The sequence below is a fragment of the Panthera tigris genome, chromosome C2 (assembly GCF_018350195.1).
Source record: "Panthera tigris isolate Pti1 chromosome C2, P.tigris_Pti1_mat1.1, whole genome shotgun sequence".
NCBI lineage: Eukaryota > Metazoa > Chordata > Mammalia > Carnivora > Felidae > Panthera > Panthera tigris.
In genome coordinates this window covers 130640733-130656842 of record NC_056668.1, presented here as the reverse complement: position 1 = coordinate 130656842, position 16110 = coordinate 130640733, and the positions used below count along the sequence as shown (strand labels likewise).

The 16110-nt window shown below is 39.8% G+C and overlaps 2 protein-coding genes across 5 annotated transcripts in view; one reads left to right on the top strand and one right to left on the bottom strand.

The window, feature by feature from the left end:
• The window catches only part of ATP2C1 (ATPase secretory pathway Ca2+ transporting 1), a 169658-nt gene that overhangs the window by 5180 nt on the left and 148368 nt on the right, over positions 1-16110 (top strand). The gene's annotated exons all lie outside the window — the stretch shown is intronic.
• PIK3R4 (phosphoinositide-3-kinase regulatory subunit 4) overlaps positions 1-16110 on the bottom strand; it is a 199451-nt gene that overhangs the window by 169622 nt on the left and 13719 nt on the right. For 2 of the 3 annotated variants that reach the window (XM_042998257.1, XM_042998259.1), the window contains 2 exons: positions 6426-6498; positions 3441-3545 (listed from right to left, as the gene is read on the bottom strand). The gene's annotated coding sequence lies outside the window, so the exon portion shown is untranslated. The remainder of the gene's footprint in view (positions 1-3440; positions 3546-6425; positions 6499-16110) is intronic. The other variant, XM_042998258.1, reaches the window with a different exon arrangement.

Here is a 16110-nt window from a genome sequence, read left to right as displayed (position 1 = left end):
CACAATTGCCAATTTGACATCTCTATCTGAATGAATGTGGATGTTGCAGACTGAAGGAGAGAACTCACAAGCTCTGTCCTCAAACCTGTCACTCCCAAGGTCCATCAATCAGCACAAAAGCTCAAACCAGAAACATGTGAGTCACCTTGATACCTCCCTTTCTCTCCCTCACCTCCTCCTCCTTTGCAATCTTGTTAATAAGACTAGTCAATTCTACTTCTAAAATAGTTACTGAATCCTACATCTTCACCTAGCGACCCTGCTACATCCTCTTCTCTAGCTTGGACCATTGCAATAGCACTTGAATTTGTGTCCCTACATTCACTCTTGTTACCCTACAAGTTCCTTATAGCAGTCAGAATTTTCTTCATTAAGTAAAAATCTTTTTCACCCCAGTGCAGGCAACATGACTGTTTTCACTGGCCATCTTAGCCCCAGTGCCAAACATAAGTAAAGTACATAGTAGGTGATAAATTCATATAACTGAATGAGTAAACATGGAGGTTGGGGAATACAGAGGCTAAGGATGCTATTATGCAGGTGAGGCAAGAGATGGTGAAAATACAGTTATTTTTAGTAAACAAAGAGTGGTGAGACCTAGGGAAAACTATGCAATTTATTTTATGAATGTGGAACTAGAGGTTAAGAAGTTTGCCCAAGGTCGCACAGCTCATTTGAATCAGTGCTGGGATTAGCATTTGGCCTGTTTGTCTCCCAGTTCAGTGCTCTTTCCAGTGTGTGTTGTGAGTCTTAGCAGAGATGTAGAAAAAGGACAATATGACTACCAAGCAAAGAGATAAGGATTCTATAGGCTGAGTCCGTAGGGCAGGTAATGCCTGAAGGTCAATTTGTCAATAATAAATAAACCCCCCTGATGAAAGACTAAGACAAAGAAGGGTCTACTAGTTTGAGCTTTTGTTCATCAATTTATACTGCCCTGCAGCAGCCTTGCCAACTTGAATTTCTTCTTCTATGTGTTCCACAGATGAGGGGTCGGAAAATACAGGATGGTTAATTAATAGCCAAGATTTTGTGATGATCTGTGCTGATGGCGCTTTGCTCTCTTCAATAGAAAGATTTCTTTCCAGGAGCACCTGGGTGGGTCAGTCGGTTAAGCGTCCAACTTTGGCTCAGGTCATGATCTCGCGATTCGTGAGTTCAAGCCCTGCATCGGGCTCTGTGCTGACAGCTCAGAACTGGAGCCTGTTTCAGATTCTGTGGTTCCCTCTCTCTCTCTCTGACCCTCCCCCGTTCATGCTCTGTCTCTCTCTGTCTCAAAAATAAATAAACGTTAAAAAAATTTAAAAAAAAAAGGAAAGATTTCTTTCCAAATAAGAAATATCATCTATGCGCTGACCTGACATGTCTTATTTAACAGTGTATCTGCTTAAAATAAGGAGATCAGTCTTTGGGGCCAGAGACATGTATAAAAACCATATTGTATATAATGTGTGTGTGTGTGTGTGTGTGTGTGTGTGTGTGTAGTGTATATATATATATATATGATATTATATTGACATTACATATGTATTTATTGGAATTAGACCCTTGAACCAGTATAATATCATCTTCCAACAAAATTAATCCACCCAATTTTTTTACCATCCTTCTATATTCTTATCTGAAAATATAATCATGCTATTATTGATATCCTCATATAAATACAGACATCAGATATTGACCTGGACGAGACTGAATGCAGAGCTGACAGAGCTCTGCTTGGTCATCGTGTTTTACAGGATTCCTTAATCCCTTCGATTATTTAGCAACCTTTCTCACGTATAGTATGTGGAACATATTTATGAGTGATCAAAATGTAAAAATGACCTACATGGCCCCTCTATTATGCTTCCAGTCTCAATGAGTAGAAAGAGCTGATTCAAATGTTTATAATATGAGGCAAAAACCACACAGTGCAGTCACAGTGGGTATATCTGGCTCAAGATCTGCTCTGATTAATCTGCTTAAAATGAGGAAAGTGGTCTTTGAGGACCAGGGGGCATGTACTGTAGCTGTATTTTAATTAAGGATTAGAACCAAAAAAGTTTTTGGAGGTTGTTCTAAAGTTTCTCTTCAATGGCTTAAGAAAACGTTTCTAGTTCAAACAGGGTCACTGGGTTTTTATTTCTTGCTGGGCTCCTTAATGAATGTTAACCTCAAAGTTGGGTTTTTAAATAAATATTTGGATTTAATTTGAACATTAAAAACTTTGTTCTTCATTTTGGCTCTTATACCTGCTCTGAATAACAATACAAAAATTAAGGACCCCCCTCATACTCTCTCAAAAATCTATGTTAAGATTTGAAAAGTCACATAAGGGTTTTGAGTGGCTGATGCAGGCCGTAGGTGAAATGATGTAAGTTTCACCACAGCTTGGTTTAAGAACGTTAAGAGGTTTTAGCTCCTTAAAGTGAGTTGGTTATATTTTTAAAAAATTTTTAATGTTTATTTTTTTATTTTTGAGGGAGGGAGAGAGAGAGAGAGACAGAGTGTGAGTGGGGGAAGGGGGGGGGGGAGAGAGAGAGAGAGAGAGAGAGAGAGAGAGAGAATCTGAAGCAGGTTCCAGGCTCTGAACTGTCAGCACCAGAGCCTGATGTGGGGCTCGAACCCACGAGACGTGAGATCATGATCTGAGCCGAAGTTGGACACTTAACCAACTGAGCCATCCAGGCGCCACGAGTTGGTTATATTTTGAGAGTATAAAAAAGTCACCCATTTTTTAAAGCCTCTTTAAAAAAGTCATGAAATACTATTGATAGTACAAATGACATCTCAGGGGGGAAATTAAATGCATTTGCCCCTTGTCCTTGGGCTTGAGTAGGAAAAAAGCTTTAATCCTCCAGAACCAAGAGGAAAAGATTATCTGGGTAAAATGTAAGATAGAGGACAGAGATTACACTCTACTTTTGTGGAGGAATTTGTGTGATTATATACAGGTAACATTGGCAGTTAAATGGCTATAATAATATGAAGCTGAACCTTAATATTTCTGACTATTAAATATGACATTTGAAGTTGAACTGTTTTGGGGCACCTGGGTGGCTCAATTGGTTAAGCATCCAACCCTTGATTTCAGCTCAGGTCATGACCTCACGGTTTGTGGGTTCAAGCCCCACATTGGGCTCTGTGCCAGCAGTGTGGAGCCTGCTTGGGATTCTCTCTTTCCGTCTATCTCTGCCCCTCCTGCACTTGCTCTCTTTCTCTCTCTCTCTCAAAATAAATAAATAAACATTAAAAAAAAAAAAAAGCTGAATTGTTTTGTCATGGTAACAATAACAGTGTCCTCTATCTGAAGGGAGAAATTACACAGAAAAAAGAAAAGAGCTATTTATTTACCCAAAAAAGCCTCCAGTGGTTTTCTCCATGTCTTTGTCCATTCAGACTGCTATGACAAAATATCAGACTGGGTGGTTTATAAAACACAGACATTTTTTTCTCACCGTTTTGGAGGCTGAAATTCCAAGATAGAGGGGCTGGTGGATTCGATGTGTGGTGAGACCCCACTTCCTGGTTGCAGACTGCTTGTTGACTTCTCAGATGTATCCCTACATGGCAGAGAGAGACAAGGGAACTAACTCTGCAGGGTCTCATTTTTTTTTTTTAATTTTTTAATGTTTATTTTTGAGAGAGAGAGAGAGAGAGAGAGAGAGAGCATGAGCAGGGGAGGGGCAGAGAGAGAGGGAGACAAAGAACCTGAAGCAGGCTCCAGGCTCTGAGCTGTCAGCACAGAGCCCAACGTGGGGCTTGAACTCACCAACCGCGAGATCGTGACCTGAGCCGAAGTCAGACGCTCAACCGACTGAGCCACCCAGGCGCCCCTGCAGAGTCTCATTTTTAAAGGCAGGAATCCCATTCATGAAGGCTCCATCCTCATGACCTAATCACCTCCCAAAGGCCCCTTCCGAGTACCATCACCACATCGGAGGGTAGGGATTCAGCATGTGAATGTTAGGTGAGGGGACACAAACCCCCAGTCTGTGGCACTCCATAACCTGTAAGATGCCTGAGAATTGTAACTGTAGCTTGCATGAAGATGAATGACTTCCTAGTCAGCACTCACGCTCTTGTGCTTCCTCTCCCCCAACCCAGTCTTCTCTATCTGAGAGAATGGCACCATCACTACCCATGCAGGCAGAGACCTAAGAGTCCTCTTGGGCATTTTCTGCTCCCTTAGTCAATATCTAATGTATTGCCAAATCCTTTCAGTTCTATCCCTAAATATTCCTTCAATCAATCTGTCATCTTCTCTCTCTCAGCACCTTAGCCCAGAGGCCCTCATCACCTCTTGTCTGAAATACTGTAGTAGCTTTCTCATTGGTCTTCCTCTATCCACTGCTGGCCCGTCCAATCAGTTCTTCACACTACAGGAGACACAAACCTGACAGGAAACTCCCCAGACCCATGCTTATGTTCTTTCATTGGCTTCTACTCATTTGTACAATAAAGACAAAGTTGCTCAACATGGAAGGCCTTGCGTGGTCTGGCCTTGATCCTCTCTCCTGCTGTACACATACCTTGCCTCCTTTTGCTCTCTGCACCCCAGCTACAGTGCCCCTCTTCTATTTCTTCCTGTTCCCCTGCCACTTGCCAGCCAGGGTCTTTGTTCTAATTGTCCCCTCACTATCCTCCCTTAGTTAATATCTACTCTTCCTTCAGAACTTAATTCAATCTTAAGGCCCTTAGGGAAGGCTTTTCTGATTTTTCCTACCTTGGAGGCATGTGTAACTCTCCTTTGTTGTACTTATCCCAGTAGTAATTTTGCATGTATTTTGTAAAATGTATTTATTATTTGAGAGAGAGAGAGAGAGAGAGAGAGAGAGAGAGAAAGAGCGTGCACAGGGGAGGGGCAGAGAGAGAGAGAGGGAGAGAGAGAATCCCAAGCAGACTCCACGCTGTCTGCACAAAGCCTGATGTGGGGTTCGATCCCATGAACCGTGAGATCACGACCTGAGCCAAAGAGTCAGTTGCTCAACCAGCTTAGCCACCCAGGAGCCCCAATTTTGGATGTATTAGGAAGACTGTTTGATACCCAGTATTTTCTGGATGACTAGCAAAGTGCCTGTTGGATGGAAGGCACTGAATATAGGTTTGTGGAATTGGTTCATGGGATGGGGTTCCTGGACATCAGTGGGGAAGGGATTAGGAGGATAATAAGTGCTATCCTGAGACAGAAGTGCTTGAAAGGATCCTAGATGTTAACTTTTGAGAGGAAGAAATTTAAGATATGATTGTTTTCTATATGTATTTGTTTATTTTTGTGTGTTTCACAAGACCTATAAGGCTAATGTGTAGAGAAAAATGGAGGTGCACTTGAGACATTCCAGAGGAAATAACCATAACTAATGGGAAAAATTTCAGGGAAAGGTTGTGATACAATCATAAGGATGAATTTTCTAAAAACGAGAGGGAAAGGAATGGGCTACCATTTGTAGAGGGCAGGGTATCTCCTTGGGAGATGTTGTAGTAATGGTTTCTCCATCATGAAAGAGAAGATTAGGTGACTTATTAGACCCCTTCCAGTCAAGGACTCTAGTGCAATGAGCAATAGAGAGGTGGACAATTCAGATACCTAAGGAACAAAGACCAGATACCGGTACATAGTTAGAATTTGTTTGTTTTATTTGGTTAGTGGAAAATACTCCTCAGAGCATGTCCCTCTGGAATTTAAGGCCAAAGAAGACAGAATCAAATGTCTCTGGAGATTCAGGTAGCATGTACTCCTCTATCAAGGAAGGGAAGTGTAGCTACCTCCAGAAAACACTTCTGGTGAAACGCTTATACACCAGTGACCAGCTTTTCTGAGCCTGATTGACCGCTGAACTACTTGTACCCATAGTTTTATGGGTTTTAAAACACCCTCTAGTATAAGGATAAATAACTAAGTATACTTATGCTGTCATTGATGAACAGGGACAATGAGAAATTTTAGGTATTTTGTTATATTTTAATCACGGCTTTTTTTTTTTCTTTTCCTTAATATCAAGCCTCTTTTACCTTCCACTCCCTTTTCCTACATTTAATGCTGACAAGTTCATGCTTATTATGGTCCCTTCTGAAGGGGTTCCATCCTTCTTGTCCACATCATCATAGGTCATCTATTACTTTTGTGAAGTGTTAGACATGTCTGGGAGATACCTGGATGCTGAGTTGACTTTTGAGCTATTTCTAATCCTGTTATCTGCTCTTAAAATTTCCTAATCTACTGTACAGATGCCTTTGAAACACAGGAGCCAGTAGACAGATAAACACCAAAACCTTTATCTTTGAAATAAGGCCATTAACTCAAATGTAAAACCCATTTTTATGAACTACAATGTAGCTTCTTATGCACATTCCCAAACTTGCTACCCTATTCCACTTCTCAGTTTGCCTGCAACTTTATTTGCTAACTTTTATTCAGAATGGAAGATGACGTATTTTCTCACCTCATCCGACAGTTCCATGCTTTAACAGAAAAAGAAATGAACTTCCCACGTATGTTGTACTGCTCATAATTTGCTGTGAAGGGAGCAGGAAAAAACGCTGGAATTATTTTGTCCCTGCTCATCCTAAAGGCAGCATATTAGTAAGGCTATTTCAAGATATACAACTTGGGGCACCTGGGTGGCTCAGTCAGTTAAGCAGCCAACTTTGGCTCAGGTCGGGATCTCACAGTTCGTGGGTTCAAGCCCCATGGCGGGGTCTCTGCTGTCAGCACAGAGGCCTCTTCAGAGCCTCTGTCCTCCCTGTCTCTGCCCCTCCCCTGCTTATGCTTTCTCTCTCTGTCTCTCTCAAAAATAAATAAACTTAAAAAAAAAAAAAAGGCATACATCTTGGATCATGCCTTCAAGAATAAGGAACTTTACATTTTTATTAAATGGCTTCCATGTGTCAGGAACTTGGCAAGTTTCTTTACAGACATTGCCATTTAGTCTTCATAATAACTTTACAAAATTGGTGGTATTATCCCCACTTTATGGATGAGACAACTGAGGTTTAAAGAAGTGGGATCGCTGGAACATACTCATAAGCTATGGCAGAAGGTTTTAGCTCCAGGTTTGCTGTCTGTCTGACTCCAAATCCTGATTCACTATCTCATAATGAGCTACTTCCCACAGATAGTGTCCCCTTCTCCCCCAATTCCCCTCACTCTTTCTTTAAAAATAAAACCATTGTAACTACTCTGCAGGGAAAATACCTTAAATCCTGTTAGGTTGAAATCCACATTTTTGAGAGGTATTAAAAAACAAAAGTCAGCTGAGTAAATTTTAACTACCTCACAGAACTGCCAGTTCATGAATTGGGCAGTATCCCACCCAGCAGGTAAAAGCTCTGTGGAGTTGTACAAAACGAAAGACTGTTACAGGCAGAAGGGAGAGGAACAGGAACACAAGCTAGTCAAAGGTGGATTATGGGGCGCCTGGCTGGCTCAGTTGGTTAAGCGGCTGACTTCAGCTCAGGTCATGGTCTCACAGTTTGTGAGTTCGAGGCCCATGTCGGACTCTGTGCTGACAGCTTGGAGTCTGGAGCCTGCTCTGGATTCTGTGTCTCCCCCTCTCTCTGCCCCTTCTTTGCTCATGCTCTGTCTCTCTCAAAAATAAATATATATATATATATATTTTTTAAGTGGATTGGTTATGGCTAGGTCATCTTCCTTCAGGGGACAGCAGGGCTCTATCAGACAGATTACCTCACTAGTGGTAATGATTCCAGGGTGACTGATTTATGATTCCATTCCTGGGAGATGCTGAAAGTGCAATTAAGTTGGGTATTAAGTCTCAGCTCGGTGATATGGGCTTAGCATAAGTGACTCCATTTGGGGCCTGTTGTGTCTTTTTTAACAATTCCCCCCTTTTGATAAGATTTTCTGCCTGAGAGATGTGATCCAAATTTAAGGCATTGGTGCCACTCCTAGCCAATGTTCTGAAGTTCTCGAAACTTTTGCCAGTCTTCTGTGTGGTGTTTACACATTGTGACATCTTTCTGCTGGATCTCTGTGGTATTCACTGGTCATGACCTCAGGTTCACATTGTTTAAGTTGGTAATTCTCTTTGTTCCTTTTCTGATGTTCAAGTCTTAGGGAGATCATTTGCTTGTTGGCTAGTGGCTGGGAACAGGCATTTAAAGGTTTTGAGACAATATAGCACACCAGCAAGGCTACTATGATTGTTATAAGCAGGATAATTCCCAATATCTGGAGTGTGCTTTGGAGCCATGGTCCCCCAAGACTCAAACCAATCAAAATCACTTAAGTTAAAGAAAGATTCCATTCAAGGAGTCTCTTTCTTTCTTTCTTTCTTTTTTTTTTTTTTTTTAGTTTTTTAAAATGTTTATTTTTGAGAGAGAGAGAGAGCAGGGGAGGGGCAGAATGAGAGGGAGACAGAATCCAAAGCAGGCTCCAAGCTCAAACTCACAAACCGTGAGATCATGACCTGAGCTGAAGTCAGCCGCTTAACCAACTGAGCCAGCCAGGCAACCCCAGAAGGAGTCCCTTTTTTAAGCCAAGTGGCTTATTCAGTGATCTTATGTAGCCTTTTCATCTTCCTCAGAAGTGTTAATCTGAGCGCAGCAGGTGGTATTTGCTACAGACACCTCCTGGCTCAGCTGAAAGATAATCAAAGGCTATTCTATTATCAAGAACAACCTTGGTCAGAGAGTCTAAGGATTTTTGTGGGACAGCTATTGCTTTAGCAACAATATCTACAATATCCCCAAGAGTTCTACAATATCCCCAAGAGTTAAGGAGAGGTTCTTGACCATAGCCTCATTTGCACTTACTCCCAGCCAAGAGAACAGTGATCTACCAGTGGAAGCTAATTTTGAATCATGGATGCCTTCTGGTAATTTCCAGGTTAGTCTGTGGCTCAGGACTGGAAAAGTGACAGCCATAGAGGCCAGGGTCTATAGACTACACAGGTGATTTTATTCTGGTTACCCCTTTCTTTATACAGAGCCTGGATGCAAGGTTCCCAGGTTTGGGATTGTTAATCAGAGACAGGGAAAGGGACCCTGAGGGTTGGGGAGTCTGACATGACAGAGGACTGAGATTGTTCCAGAGAAACTGAGGCATTGGAAATCAGAGAAAAGTTTGTAATGGGCAAAACTACAGGATCACCAACATCATGACAAATCCAATAGTCGTTTGTAGCTTGGATTATCCACCTCCTTTGCAGTGACCTGAGATATGGGAACAATGGCATTACCTTTCAAAACCAGAACACAGGAGACAAAAGAATCACAAAGACCTTCATGGTGCAAGAATGAGGAAAAGGACGGTCGGAGAGGGAAAGAGGAATGGAAAGGAACATTCTTGATCCTCTTGATCCCATGTTTTGTGAGGAAGCAATCTACCTTGATGTCAGCTACGTCTCTTCCTGGTCATTTTTTTTTTTTTAACTTATTTTTTTTTAATGTTTTTTCTTTTCTTTTTTTTAATTTATTTTTGAGAGAGAGAGAGACAGAGCACGAGTGGGTTAGGGGAAGAGCAAGAGGGAGACAGGGAGACACAGAATCCAAAGCAGGCTCCAGGCTCCAAGCTGTCAGCACAGAGCCCGACGCGGGGCTTGATCTCACGGACTGTGAGATCATGACATGAGATGAAGTCGGACGTTCAACCGACTGAGCCACCCAGGCGCCCCTTTAATTTAATTTTTTTAATATTTATTTATTTTTGAGAGAGAGAGAGGCAAAGCATGAGCGGGGGAGGGGCGGAGAGAGAGACACACACAGAATTGGAAGCAGGCTCCAGACTCTGAGCTGTCAGCCCAGATCCTGAAGCAGGGCTGGAACTCATGAACCTGAACCGTGAGATTATGACCTGAGCTGAAGTCGGACGCTTAACTGACTGGGCCACCCAGGCTCCCCTTTTCCTGGTCATTTTTATTTTGAAGTCTCCAGCTGGAGTGGTGTTCCTAGAGTCTGAATGGACACTTTTTATTTCATTTCATTTTAATTTTTTTAAATGTTTACTTATTTTTGAGAGAGAGAGAGACAAGAGAGAGAGGGGGGAGGAGGGGCAGAGAGAGAGGGAGACACAGAATCCGAAGCAGGCTCCAGCGTCTGAGCTGTCAGCACAGAGCCTGACTTAGGGCTCAAACTCATGAACCTCAAGATCATGACCTGAGCCAGTCAGATGCTTAACTGACTGCACCACCCAGGTGCCCCTGAAGGGACACTTTAATTCAGAGATGTCGTCCCAAAGTTCAAGTCTCTGAAGTTTGACTGCCATCTGGATAGAAAGGAAGACCTAATATAGCCCCTTCCAAGGAGATTTGAGGGCAGTCTTTGTTTCAAGTGATTCCAATTCAGAAAAATGGGAGAAAATTCAAAAAGTCAGTTTGGAGAGTCATAGCTTGTTATTTAAGGAAAGCCAGAAAAATTCAGGATCCAGTCCAGTTTGTAGGTATATAACAAAACCTTAAAGACAATTACCAGGATTAGAATGTAATACCTACAGAGGTGCAAACATAATTTTTCTCTCTGCAGTCACCCTCATTTTTTACAAAAATGACCATAGTAAGACTAATTTGTTTGCAGTAAACTTGGCCTGATTATCTACATAAATGCAAGAAGAATAGCAATTGATCATATAAGCTGTTTTTAAGCCTTTTCTGCTGGAACTTTACATAAGGGATCTCAGATTAAACTCTTAAAATCTCTTGAGGCAAAGAAGCCAAACCAAGGACTCTCCATCAGATTTTACTATCAATGTCTACAGCTTGGGTGAATTTCTCTCTTCTCAAGGTCTCCCAAATATCCTGAGGTTCCTGGACCTGCCAGGAAGTGACCTTCCTTACTCGTCTAGTAAAGCTGCTGGGACTCCTGTAAGCAAGGTACCAGACCGGGTCACTTTTTCCAAGGGGCTTTATTGGCTCCATAAAGTCAACCTTAGGTCTTTAAAGCTGTCTGGTCATATCTGAGTCTATGCGTGTCTCTTCAAACATGACACTCCAGTCAAAGCCTTGGCAATATAACCAGTGTTTCTAATGGTGTTTTGTTACAAGGAGAACAGATTCTTATTGAACTTATGCAAGTAACTAACTGTATTGCCATGAAAAGAATACTCAAGAGTTTCTGAATTCTGGAGGGATTGGGTAGGGAGGAAAAGTAATCTTATCTTTGTTTACCAAGGTATACTTTATCAAATTGCTTGAAGTCATAGTTCACTTAAGAGAAAAGGTTTCTTTAAAACTGGGGCAAGGGGGTGGTGGGGGGGGGGGGTGGTAGGAGAGCAAGATTAAGGAACCAGCATTGTTACAAAGAAAAAGTCATGAAAAAATTATGTTCATTCAGTCCTGTGTAGTTAATAGTTGTTCTGCTTGAATCCAGTTTTTCCATTAGTTCTTCAAATTCTTACCCAGTCACTCTCATAATCTTAAGGTTATTAGACACATGTAATTGTCAAAATCCTTTCTATGAATTTCCTTGAAGATGGAGCATTATTGCAAAAGCCTCAGAGTAAACAATAACTGTAAATGATAAAAGACTTTAAAATGGCCATGGTTAAAGACCTGGTGACAGCTCATTATAATGCAATTGGCAAAGAAATTTGGTTATTTCTGGGATACCTGGGTGTCTCAGTTGGTTAAGTGTCTGACTTCAGCTCAGGTCATGATCTTGTGGTTCCTGACTTTGAGCCCCGCACCGGGTTCTCTGCTAACAGCTCAGAGCCTGGAGCCTGCTTCAGATTAGGTTTCTCCCCCTCTTGCTGGCCCTCCCCCACTTGCACTCTGTCTCTCTTTCGAAAATAAATAAACATTAAAAAAATTTAAAGAAATGTCTGTGACATACAACATTTTAAGATATGAACTAGAATTATGACTGATAACATTATACAAGTATCAGATTTCTAGGAATATCATATAATTTCCAGAACACTTAAATTAATAACATACATCCATAAAAATATAGCTAAAAAGATTTAGCATCACTTCTCATTTGATAATGTTTCCCATGTAATTTAACAAATCATATAAACCTAATTAGTTTAACTTCTCTCTTTTTACAAGGAGACAGAAAAAATCATTTGCAACTTTCCAGGGACTCTACAAAACCCCAAGGTTACTTCCAATGCAAAAAAATCTTCATTTAGAATTTGATTTTGGGGAAGTTTGTCAAAAATATCAAAAGATTTAAAAACACTGGTCAAATAGGATCATAGGTCACTGTGAAACATACTTAGTTATCCGTTTCATCAGAGTGCTAATTAAAGATTTTTTGCAGGTAGATACAGCAAGTTAAATTGTTATAAACAAAACAAAACTTTAGTTCTTTTAATAGATAAGACTTCCTTTCTTAAGTAATCATGACCTGACAAAGACAACAAGCAACACAGGAAACCATTTTGATAAAACACAGAATCTTTGTTTTCAAGGCAGATTACTTAAAAAGCAAAACAAATAAACAAACAAACAAACAAAAAAACAACACCTTTCAACAATCTCTTATTATCAAGAGCAGACCAATGGGCCAGGAAAACTTTATCCTTTCAGCAGGATAGGAAATTAAGTTTTAATTTTAGTCAAGCATATGTACATTATTGATATCAAAGCTTATTTTAAGAAAAAAAAAACTTTTAAGAAAAAACTTATTTTAAGAAACAATTTTAGCCAACTGACTACACAAGGTAAAACTCTCTCTTTTCCTCTCTTCCATTCTGAAACAACCAGGACAAATTCACTTATTTATTTTCTCCCTAAGAAAAACACATATCTATACCTGATGATTTCTCAGCCAAAACACACATCCTACCTTTCTTCCACAAAATTGTTTCCCTTATTATTTCTAGTAGCTTCAGTTACATACAGTAACATTTTTACCCCTTAAAATTTGAATTTCTAGTGAAAATCAAGAAGTAAACAATTGTGAACAATCTGTTATGCCAGCATTCTTTTTATGGGTAAATATATGAACACATTTCATAATGTCTAGAAATACATGCTTCCTCATAGTAAATTTTCCAGTGGGTTGCAAGATATGTCTACTAAAAAAACCCAAAAATCTTTAGTTCCTTTGTACTAAGAAGCCAAAAGTAGGTAAAATATGTTTGGTAATTAACACATCACTATTTTATTGTATTTGGAAATGGTCTAGATAGTCAATGAATTTAACCTAATTCATCACTTAACTTAGCTCAGCAAAACTTTTAAAGTTTCAAGTAACCAAAATGGTTTGGAAACTGTTTTCTAGACAAACATACCATAAAACATAATTATTGCTGAACATTTCACCAAAAAACTCTTATCCCATTTACATCTATTTAATTCAGTTGTTCTTAGCAATTATGTCTAAACTACTTAAGAAAACTTCATGAGACATTAGACAAAATAAGCATCTCAAGCTTTTTTGTTTTTCTGACAAATTTTGTAAGAGATAACATGAACTTATTTGACATTTAATAAACCTAGGTAGAATAAAAGTATTATATTTAAGGCTAATGACTCTAAAGACATGCCTGCTTCAATTAAACTTACAAACTTAAACTAGTTTTTATTATTAAAGATTAATCTTTGATCATGCAATTTTGAAAATCATTTAGGTTAAGTTCCCATTAAATTGCTGAGAATTTTAGGAATATTTCATTCATATAAGTGCTTGATTTTCTTTAAGCCAATTAAATAGAGTTGTTTTACAAATTAATTTTGGCAATATCACCCAGATGTAGGAAAATACACACATCTACAACACAATTTATGTATACACACACATAAACGTACAGATAGATACAGACAGAGAACTTACGGCTTTGGTTACAAAATTATAGCTAAATAATACAGAACTCAGCGATTATTTAAAAAATATATTTTATTTTTTAAAGTAAGCTCTAGACCCAACGTGTGGCTTGAGATCAAAAGTAACATGTTCTATGAACTGAGCTAGCCAGGTGCCCTCAAAACTCATTAGTTATAAATGAAGTTGGATTGAAAGTACATTGCTGGCAGATGGAATAAGTTATGTTCATCTGTTCACATACCTACAGTTTTGTTTTGTTTTTTTACTAATATTTGCGGAAAAGACAAGATTTTTTTATTCATCAAGTTCCAAACAGCCTTACCCTCTTTTTCCCTTCTGATGAGAATTATTTCCCTGAAGTTTGCATTTCAAAGAGATGGCCTAGATATAAGTTCCTGGAAGAGACCAGGTAGGACATTTACATCTTAAAGCACAGGGAAAGAATATAAGTTCTTCCAAGAAGAACTTCTGTTTCATAAGGCCAGAATTTTTACAATATTTACAAGCCTTTGGAAACGAATGGGGGAAATCTGGGGACTGGCAAAAAGGATAGGTGCACTTTGAATTGTTTCTAGAGCTCTATTTCTGGGTTTGCCAAATTTTCTTTTCTTTTTAAAAAAATTTTTTTTCCCCAATGTTTATTTATTTTTGAGAGAGAGAGAGAGAGAGAGAGAGAGAGACAGAGTTCGAGCATGGGAGGAGCAGAGAGAGAGGGAGACACAGGATCTGAAGTAGGCTCCAGACTCAGCTGTCAGCACAGAGCCTGATGCAGGGCTGGAACCCAGGAACCATGAGATCATGACCTGATTGGAGTTGGACGCTTAACCGACTGAGCCACCCAGGTGCCCCCAAAATTTTCTAAGATAAGGACAGTTGGTTTTAATTCCTCAAAGAACTAGGCTTTAGCCTACATATCAAGGGGCTAAACCATTCATCCAACTACATTATCCTCGGTTTGCCCCTTTATATCAGGGAGATCTTTAACTAAGATGGAAATCAAAAAGATTCTTATGTTCTGGATTTAGAACTGTCTTTGGAATGCTTTGGTAAATCCTTTCACAAAGATTTCAGGACGTTTATTTCCCTGTGGGTACATTTAGTTCAGAAGAGCATTTTAAAAGTTATATCAGGCCCTTAATATCAGCTTCCAATTTGGCCAATTTCTGACCACAGAGCAACTTTGAAAAAAAATCCTTTCAGGTATCTTCTCAGTTTTCAGCTGGGACAAACAGTGAATATTCCTGACAGTATTGAATAGCCCCTTGGATGCAAGAGGCATCCCCAAAGAGGGTACACAAGATATTAACGTCCCAAGATCCAGAGCCACTCCCAAAGCAGCCAAGAGAAAGAAAGACTTAGGTAATTTCTCTGAGGGCTGGCAGCAGTTTGGTAGGACCCTAGATGCAAACGGAGTTTAACTCACATTTCTGTCCAGCTATATCTAATCATAAATGGGGTACAACTGGCTATATTTTGGAGTCCTCAATCTGACAGTTACCAAACCAAGTTCTCAGGACACAAAACAAGACAAATAAGAAGGTAATGGCTGTCACTGGGAGAGAAGAGATTAATACCAATGAGTCTGGGTTTGGAGAGGAAGGGACAGCATGAAATTTTATTTTCTTCCTTCCACCAGGCATTATAGACAGAGGTTTGGGAGAGCTGACTCTGGTATGAATTCTCACCCTTTGCTGGCTTCTGCCAACTTTTCCAGGATCCCATATGTAGGCTCTAGTATTTATCAGAATTTAGTAAAGATTTCAATTAATTTTAATTTTAGTTTCTCTTGGCTGTTTAGGGGAATAATGTAGCAGTTTACCAGAAAATCCTTCAGAGTCCTGTCAACCCTGCAAGAGTCCATATGGGAACCCTCCTTCCAAGGTAGATATGGGGGCATCTGTAGGGCCACTACCTTGTTGGATTTTTGTTTAACAGTCTTGTAGTCTCTTCAGAGTGGAACGATAATTCAGATAGAGGATTACTAGAAAGAGTGCTCAAATACAGAATAGAGGGGAGTGGTAGGAGTTACATCATTCTTATAATCTTTTGTTTTGAGTATCTCTTATGTCTTTAGTTTTCCATCAGCCTTTTGCAACAAATCTTTCCATGAAGCTACTTTGGAATTTTGCAGCCTTTTGAAGGCTTCTGCATGCCAATGAAAATAGGTATCCAATTCTGTTTGTTTGATTTAGTAACCTTTGCTTTCAAGTACACTTTAAATGAACAATATTGTCTAGTTGGTACAGTCCCTGTAATGGCCATTGTAACTCCTGGTTGTTTTTAGTAAGATTTTCCCATTTTTGTAGATATCTACAGTTTCTGGGACCATAGTTCTCAGACATAAAATAAGCAGGTGTCCTAGAAGGTGGCACACTCAGTTCTTTGGAACTTAAGGATCTT